Source organism: Meleagris gallopavo, chromosome 1 (genome assembly GCF_000146605.3).
Source record: "Meleagris gallopavo isolate NT-WF06-2002-E0010 breed Aviagen turkey brand Nicholas breeding stock chromosome 1, Turkey_5.1, whole genome shotgun sequence".
Classification (NCBI taxonomy): Eukaryota; Metazoa; Chordata; class Aves; order Galliformes; family Phasianidae; genus Meleagris; species Meleagris gallopavo.
In genome coordinates this window covers 77,886,515-77,894,254 of record NC_015011.2, presented here as the reverse complement: position 1 = coordinate 77,894,254, position 7,740 = coordinate 77,886,515, and the positions used below count along the sequence as shown (strand labels likewise).

Below are 7,740 nucleotides of genomic sequence, written 5' to 3'. Positions count from 1 at the left end.
GTAGAATGGAATTATAGAATTATAGAATCACAGAATCAGTAAGGTTGGAAAAGACCACTAAGATCATCCAGTCCAGCTGCCGATCCATCACTACCATACCCACTAACCATGTCTCTCAGTGCCACATCTACATGGTTCTTGAACACCTCCAGGGACAGTGACCCCACCACTTCCCTGGGCAGCCCATTCTAATGCACTGCTCTTTCTGAGAAGAAATTTTTCCCAGTATCCAATTCACCTCCCATGAAGCAACTTGAGGCCTATCTGGGAAAAGAGACCAACACCCTCAGTACATTTTAGGGAGTTGTAGAGAGCAATAAATTCTACCCTGAGCCTCCTCTTCTCCAGATTGAACAATCCCAGTTCCATCAACCAATTTGTTGCCCTTCTGTAGATGGGCTCCAGGATCTTAATCATAGAATTGGTTGAGTTGGAAGGGACCATTAAAGATCTTTTAGTCCAACTTTCCTGCAATTAACACGGACATCTACAGCTAGATCAGGTTGCTCAGAGTCCTATCCAGCCTGACCTGAAATGTCTCCAGATTCACCATATCTCTGGATAAGCTGTGCCAATGCCTGACCACCTTTAGTGCAAAGAACTTCTACCTATATCCAATCTAAATGTCCCCTTTTTTAGTTTGAAACCATTTCCCCTTATTCTGTCATAGCAGACCCTGATAAGAGTCTGCCCTTTTCTCTCTTACATCCTCCCTATAGACACTGAAAGGCTGCTATCAGGTCTCCCTGGAGCCTTCTCTTTCCTGTAGCGAGGGGCCCAAAACTGGATGGAGTAAGCTGAAGGTACTCCTTTCTACTTCTTAAATGAATTTAGAATCCTTGAAAATTGCTTTCAAATGGCAAGAATAGCTTTTGCTGCAGGAAAAATATATAGTAAAAAGAGAAGTTGAAAGTTCTCTCCCAAACAATATTTTTTGTCCTCCTGGTTGCTTAAATTATGAATGCTGAATTTTTTACTGATTGTTTTCTCAAACTTCCTATGGTCATCAGACAAATTAGCAGTGTTACCACAAAGACAATATACCAGAGAGTTCAAATTTGAATTTACAAGTAATTTATTTTCCTATTAATCTGTTAAAATGACTTTTGTCTTCTTTGTGTTAAAAAACTTTATATCAAACAGCAAGGATTCCCTCTAAGGGAACTGATATCTTTTTAAGATTTTCATTCAGATCTGACAAAATTCCCATTTCACAACTGACTCTTCAGCAAAATCTCTACAAAGTTAATGAAATGTCAGGCTTAGCATTCTCACCTGAAATAAAAAATCAAGCAGAAAAAATATTAAAACAACAAGCCAACACTTTTATGTTCTTTGTATATTTTGTGAAGAAATATACTCCACAGAATTGTGTGGTCTTTTTCTGTTTGCAAGACACCTTTAAAAATAAGACTCAATCTATTATTTTATCATTTAAAATCAATCTTCTCAGGCCCACTGAGGTTTGTAGATTGAGCAGCCTGCCATGCAAGGAGCCAGGAAAATCATTTCTAAGCTAACAAATTATCACACCAGACTTTCCTGGCAATTATTTTAGGTGTGACTGATCAGATAGTCTTCTCAAACAAGCTGTTTTAATTATGTCAAATAATGCTTTAAGCATACCTAAGCTCTCCTGAGTGTGATTCCACACCAGAACCTCCTAATAATCACAGAACTATGTAATAGCCTACCACAGACTTCTCCACTTGACAAGAGGTCCTTGCAGCTGCAGCAATGTTCAAATTTGTTTTATTTGCTGCTACAGACCCACAAATGAAGTGCACCAAGCAATGCTGGATGGGTGTTACCTTCATAGTGGCCCTCTTACAACCACTGCAATGGGGACATGATTCCTGGGAACTGCTTTCTTCTCTCTCTCCCTCCCTAACTCTGTATATCATCCTCTCTGTACTCTCTAACTCCTGACTAGTGTGTCTCTGTGTGGTTACTAAGACGTTGTAGGTCATTTTGGAGGTGAAAATGGCTTGGTAAAACAACAGCATTTTGTTCAGGATTCAAATTGCAAAGTTGCATCAGCAGGAGTGGATGTAACATCAAGCAGCTCCTGTCTGAGCTGTGCTGCTCTATGAATAAAAGGAGAAAAATCAGTTACTCAAGTGACATTCAGATGCCACCCTCATATCTCACACACAACATTTGGGAACACATTTGGGAATAAGACTGTGTCTTGTGCAGCTCTGCTGATTTTATGCCCCAAAGCACAGACATGGCAGAAGAGATAGCAATGAAGCTTGGAACACTAGGGAGCTGCATTTCTGTTTGCTTCTCCTCCGTGCCAAGTCATGCACCCCATGCATGGCTCTCAACCAGTCCCACAGTAGGAACAGCACAGTATAAACAGATGGAAGACACCTACCTGCAACAGTTTTCTGCCACATTCATCACTGAGAAACATGGGCTGTAATCACCTTAAACATTTTGCCACATTCCTGTAAAGGAAGGAAAAGCAAACATAAAAAAAACTCATACCTCAATGACTTGCAGTTCACACTGAAAGAAGCAACTGAGGCAAAAGGAAAGCACCCAGGAAGGCTTGAGGCTGTGGTTGCAGGTGCAATGGGTGCCACCAAGGCCAAGAGCAGTGTGGCCACTGTGCAGAAGATTATTTTGGAAGACAGAGACCTTGTGCATAGGAAATAAAAGCTTTACAGTTTTACATATTTGGTCAGGGCTATCCTTTCAAGCAGCAAAACTCTTCTGCTTGCTTTTTACACACATTTGAGACCATCAACTTTACTGTTCAGCATGGACTGTTAAAAGCTTCCTAATTGTGCCATTCAAACAGCTTGTGATATATAGAACAGAGTCGGTACTGAAGCCCTCAAATGATGCTAACCATGGCCAAGTATTTGGGAGCTGCAAAATCTGAGCAGCTTGGGAATGGGGAACATTCTGAATGAGTTGCTCAAGGAATTATCTGAAATCTGCCAGTCTGGCTGACACTGTGTCTAAGAAGAGCAAAGATGCCTTTTGCTGTTTCTGCCTGCAGCAAGAAAGCACTGCCTGCAGAGGAGTGGTCCCTTAGAGTGAAAATCAGTCGAATTTCATTGGCAGCACAAGTCTGACTGGAGGCATGTCCGAATCCTGCTGTGGGGCTGCAGAGAGGACTGGAGGTTTCTTACGGTTTTAGATTTATTTATTCTCTTTTCTGCCACTGGAGGGCACAGCTCACTTTCCTGCAAGGTGAAACAGAAATTACAGGGATTTTGCCTACTGAAAAGGTTTGGAGTCCTTCCCATCTTCCTCTATGCCTGCTTTGCAGCCCTTTGGCTGGACCTGAAGACCCGGCTGAGAAGAAGAAAGTATCTGTGACACAGGTGAATGACACATAGGCACAATTGCCCGTTGACAGGCATTTTCCTCAGCACGGCTTTTTGCTACAAGAGACCTGGTGCCTGCTGATATACAAGGTAGGGCAGCCAGTTCTCACTTTGCACAGTTTGAAAGAGAACCTGATATTACTGATACTCAATGGATTGCATTTAGAAACAGTTCTGCCAAAATGCCACATCTCCTGGTTTTGCTCTGCCCTGTTTGTATGGTGCCATGGGTTTGTGTGGCAATAAGAGCCCTGCTTGGGGGCAGTGATGGCTCTTGGTATCACTGGACAGGCTATGCAAGGGGACAAGCTGTGTAAGACTGTACTGCCCTGCTTTCAATGTCAGGGACTGATTTTTGAGAAAGAAGAGATGCCACCTTCTGCAGAGCAGAGAGTGACCTTTTCTGCAAACAACATTTTATCACCAGTGAGTTTTTATTTAATTTCTCCTTCAGCAATCACAGGCAGAACAGTGTGACAATCAGCACATCCTCTGTTTTGAGATGACAGTTAAAATTTAAAAAGAGCAACCACAGATTTGAGCCCTTTTTTGTCTTATTCCCTTTTACTCTCAGTGCATTTCTGAACTGCCATAGGCTTTCTGATGCTGTGTGAGGACTAAGGACTAATTTCCCAGATGTGCTTTTCATTGATGAGTGTTCATCCAAGTAAATATGCAAAAGCATTTCAGGTTGGGAAGTGCCAGGAAATTGCTCTGTTCCTGATAAGACAGGTACAACTGATCTCCAACAGTGGCATCATCAGTTTTTTTTGGCTTGTTGATTAGAATAATGAAACTTTGCTTTTAAACATTACAAATCAAAAGAAACAAAAGCTGTATTAGTGAAACTGCTTCAGCTTGTTGAACTAAGGTTCTGTGTGTCCTAGTTACTAATAATTTTGATCATGATGAATAGAATTGCTCAAATACAAATACATAAGGAGTTACAAATACTGTAATCTTCCATCCAAATGAACAAAAGTCCATATAAAATAGGAAACATGATCTTACCACAGCAGTCAATTAGTAAAAAACAAACATCAATAGTAAAGACTATTTCAGTTTTGTGGGAGTTCTTTTTTTCTTCAGAGAGAATGGATATTAATGAGAATTTGGCAGATGAACTGTAAAAGTAAAAATAAAAGACACTCCATGATACTGCTATGTCCAAGTGCCAGCTATCAGCCTGCAAAAGACTAGGACACTATGAACAGTGACTTTGAACATGCAGATTTCCCAAGCAACAAGACTGCATTTCCATGCAAACTATCAGGCTGCTAAAAATAAATGCCAGGAGACTGAAAGGATCCACATTATATAAGCAGAAATGCATATAAATCAGCATTTCATGAAAGCTCACCATAAGGCATCAGCAAGTCTTCAATGGGTGTCTTAAACATCTGTTTTTGTTCTCTGTCTCTGACAAGTTGGCTCTCCAAATGCACCAGCTGCCAGGCTACCAGCCCTGGAAACTCAGAGAAGGAACAGACAAGTATCACCAGCAAAGAAGAGCACGACATGACTGAACGGTGTGTTCCCAGGTGCCTGAGGGAGTTCTTCTCAAAAAACTCAGGAAATGTAGGTGCTAAAACTATGGGCTGCAAAAGCACTGCAAAAGCCCAAGGCAGGGCCCTGAAGACACTGTGGGTAGATGCCCACAGTGCCATATGGCCACAGATGTTACTCCACGCTTGGTCTCCAGTCTGGGAGCTGAATCCCTCCACCAAAAGCAGTAGCAATAAGAACATTCATCATCATGGTAAATATCCTGTAATGTGACCCATGAATTCTTTTGGTATCTCGTGTCCAACACGAGACAACTAAAACACTCCCTCAGTCCCCTTTCAAACTTACACCCGTTAGTTGCCAGATGGCTCTAAGTCTCCTTAGCCAAAAGTACAATATAGATGGTACTGAAGGACTTTGCTCTGACAACACTGAAATCCCACTGCATTAATCTTAGGTGAAAATCTCTGGTGCTAAAAATGGCTCTATACCCAAATATTAGGCAAAGTGAGTAATTTGAAACATCCCTGAGAAAAAGATTAAGAACTCAGAAAAAGCTGGACTTTCTCCTGAACTACATTGAGCACATAGATAATTTAGATGTCAAATCTCTTTCTAGTCAGTGTTTTAGCCAGGGAGGATCTGCTCTAACGCTATTTTGCAAGAACTAGAAAGTATCTTTACTGAACTTCCCACAGATAAATTTATGCTTCAGCTCTTTGACATCAGGCAGTGTCTCTATTGACAGTAGGGTTAAACCTCAAGATGATTATGCAGTAATCACGACACTCCAGATTTACTCCTGGGTTCCTTGGAAAATTGAACAAGCAATCTCCATTAAGAAGTCCCAGAATATGGGATGCAGTCTGCTTCTAATTGCCAACATGGTCAACAAAAAAATGGTTTAAAATACTTTTCAGAGAAACTTTAGTAGACAGTAGGAGAGATTTCCCAAAGTCAGTAAGAGATGCAGGAACAAAAGCAGGCCCTCCCACTGCCTGCTGTTAGTCACAACACACAGGCCACAGCTTGTAGTGGTGAAGGATGAATGAGCACCTCCAAAAAGGAGACAGACAGCTGTCACTGTAAACGCTCTTCAGTCACATTGGTTTAATGGGTAAGAACTTAAAACACATCTGAACCTGAATGTCCTACTGATAATGGCAGTTGGGGCCATAGGCCAGACTGCACATCACAAGCAAAGCCCACTGTGCAGGTTGATGGTAAATCCCTCAGTCCTGGTGGGAGATCATTATGCACAAACCTCTTTGCATTCCCCTGCAGGCAGCAGGGCTGCACAATCCTGCCCTGCTGAGAGCTCTTCTGCCTTGAAGAAATGGTACACAGCTCCAACTCACTCTTTTGTAGCGTAGCATGTTGTGCAAGGGCCTTTCAAAGCAGCCCCAAGAGTGGGTTTTGACGACATCACCAGATGGCCAAGGGTTTTGACATTTAATAATCCACCAAGACTGGGGACTGGAAGTATATTTTCTTCTCCTTCTAGCCCTCCCACACATTGTATCTTGCCTTGTCTACTTAACCCAGCAGAGATTGCTTCTGCCTTTCCCCTTCCTGCCTTTTTGCAGAGCCAGTGCACAGACTTCTTTCTTTTGAAGAATCCTTAGCTTCACTGCACTCCTGCTGAGCATCCAGCCTCCTTTTTTCACTGAATTCTTCAAAGCCTTCAAATATCCCTCTAAATGGATCCTCAGAGATCTGGTTCAGCTCAGCTCAAGATCCTGTGTATTCTTTTTTGCCTACAGTGAAGAAAGGGCTCTGTTTAAAGAAGGATCTTATATTTTCATTTTGCCCTTGATTATTTCTTTTGGAAAAGTTAAACAGCAGCTGGAAAATCTCTATTGCAACTCGAATATTATTTTCTGAACCAGATACTTATTTTAATGCTGTACACAGAAACAATATGGAGTTTCTCTGGAAGCAAAAGCACTGCAGCTTCTTTAAAGCCATCACTATTTTGGCAGCAGCTATTTTTACCAGCAGAAAGAAGCCTAGGGTTAAGAATTAAGCTTTAGAAACCTGACTGATCAGAGCTCCAGTCACCTCAGTGCTTCCTATCATAATCTCCCTTTTCTTTTTCCTCTGGGAATTTTTATTTGGGCTGAAACCCAGCATAAATAAAACTGGCCAGAGTTATTGTTGGTCCTTTAACTTTTACTGTTGTAGCAGCTCTACATGTTGAAAACACATATTAAGTTTTGAATTAGACCTAGGCTCCCTTCCCTTCTGAGCCCTTCTACTATTTTAGAAGTTTGAGGCTGTATTGCTCAAAACCCTAACTGCATTCACCTGAGCATACTGTTGACCACCTAATGGAAAATAATTCTCATGCTTTGTAAAGAGTATTTTTGCTAGAAGATGCTTAATGTCAACTATATGAGAATAGAGGCTGTTTCAATTCTCTTTTACTCTCTGAAAGGCACTGTGAACACTTGTAGACAATATCTCCTTTTCCAGGAAACAGTCTTGTTGCATCACTGCTATTAACCTCTTGTTTTCTGCAGAGTTTGATTTTGTCTCAGGAGAGGTGGCAGAAGAGCAATAATATTCCTCTCTGAGCAGGACCCAAGCACAGTTCTGCAAACCAGACCAGACCAGCATATGTGGAGTCTCAGCAGACTCCCATCAGTAGTGCAGAAAGGAGTAACTCCAGGTTAGGTCAGAAAGTGAAACACCAGATATGGGTAACTGCTAAGGAAATAAATAACAAGGAAATAAGCCTATCCTAGCAGCTGCTGTTTTCTGTTAATGCAAATCTTCAGACTTCCAAGAAACAGGAGCGGTCATTCTTTTTGTTTGCTATTTGTAATGAGTTGAAGAAATGCAACATTCCGGTTTGAATAACAATAAAATATGTTTTCTTATGAAGGTG

At 41.4% G+C, this 7,740-nt stretch overlaps 1 long non-coding RNA gene across 1 annotated transcript; it reads right to left on the bottom strand.

Moving 5' to 3' along the window:
• Positions 1–1,086: 1,086 nt before the first annotated feature.
• LOC109369225 lies at positions 1,087–6,596 on the bottom strand. Its single transcript, XR_002118018.2, has 3 exons — positions 4,705–6,596; positions 2,381–2,453; positions 1,087–2,087 (listed from the first exon to the last, which is right to left on the bottom strand). It is a non-coding gene; the product is annotated as an uncharacterized LOC109369225 (long non-coding RNA).
• Between the last annotated feature and the right edge of the window lie 1,144 nt (positions 6,597–7,740).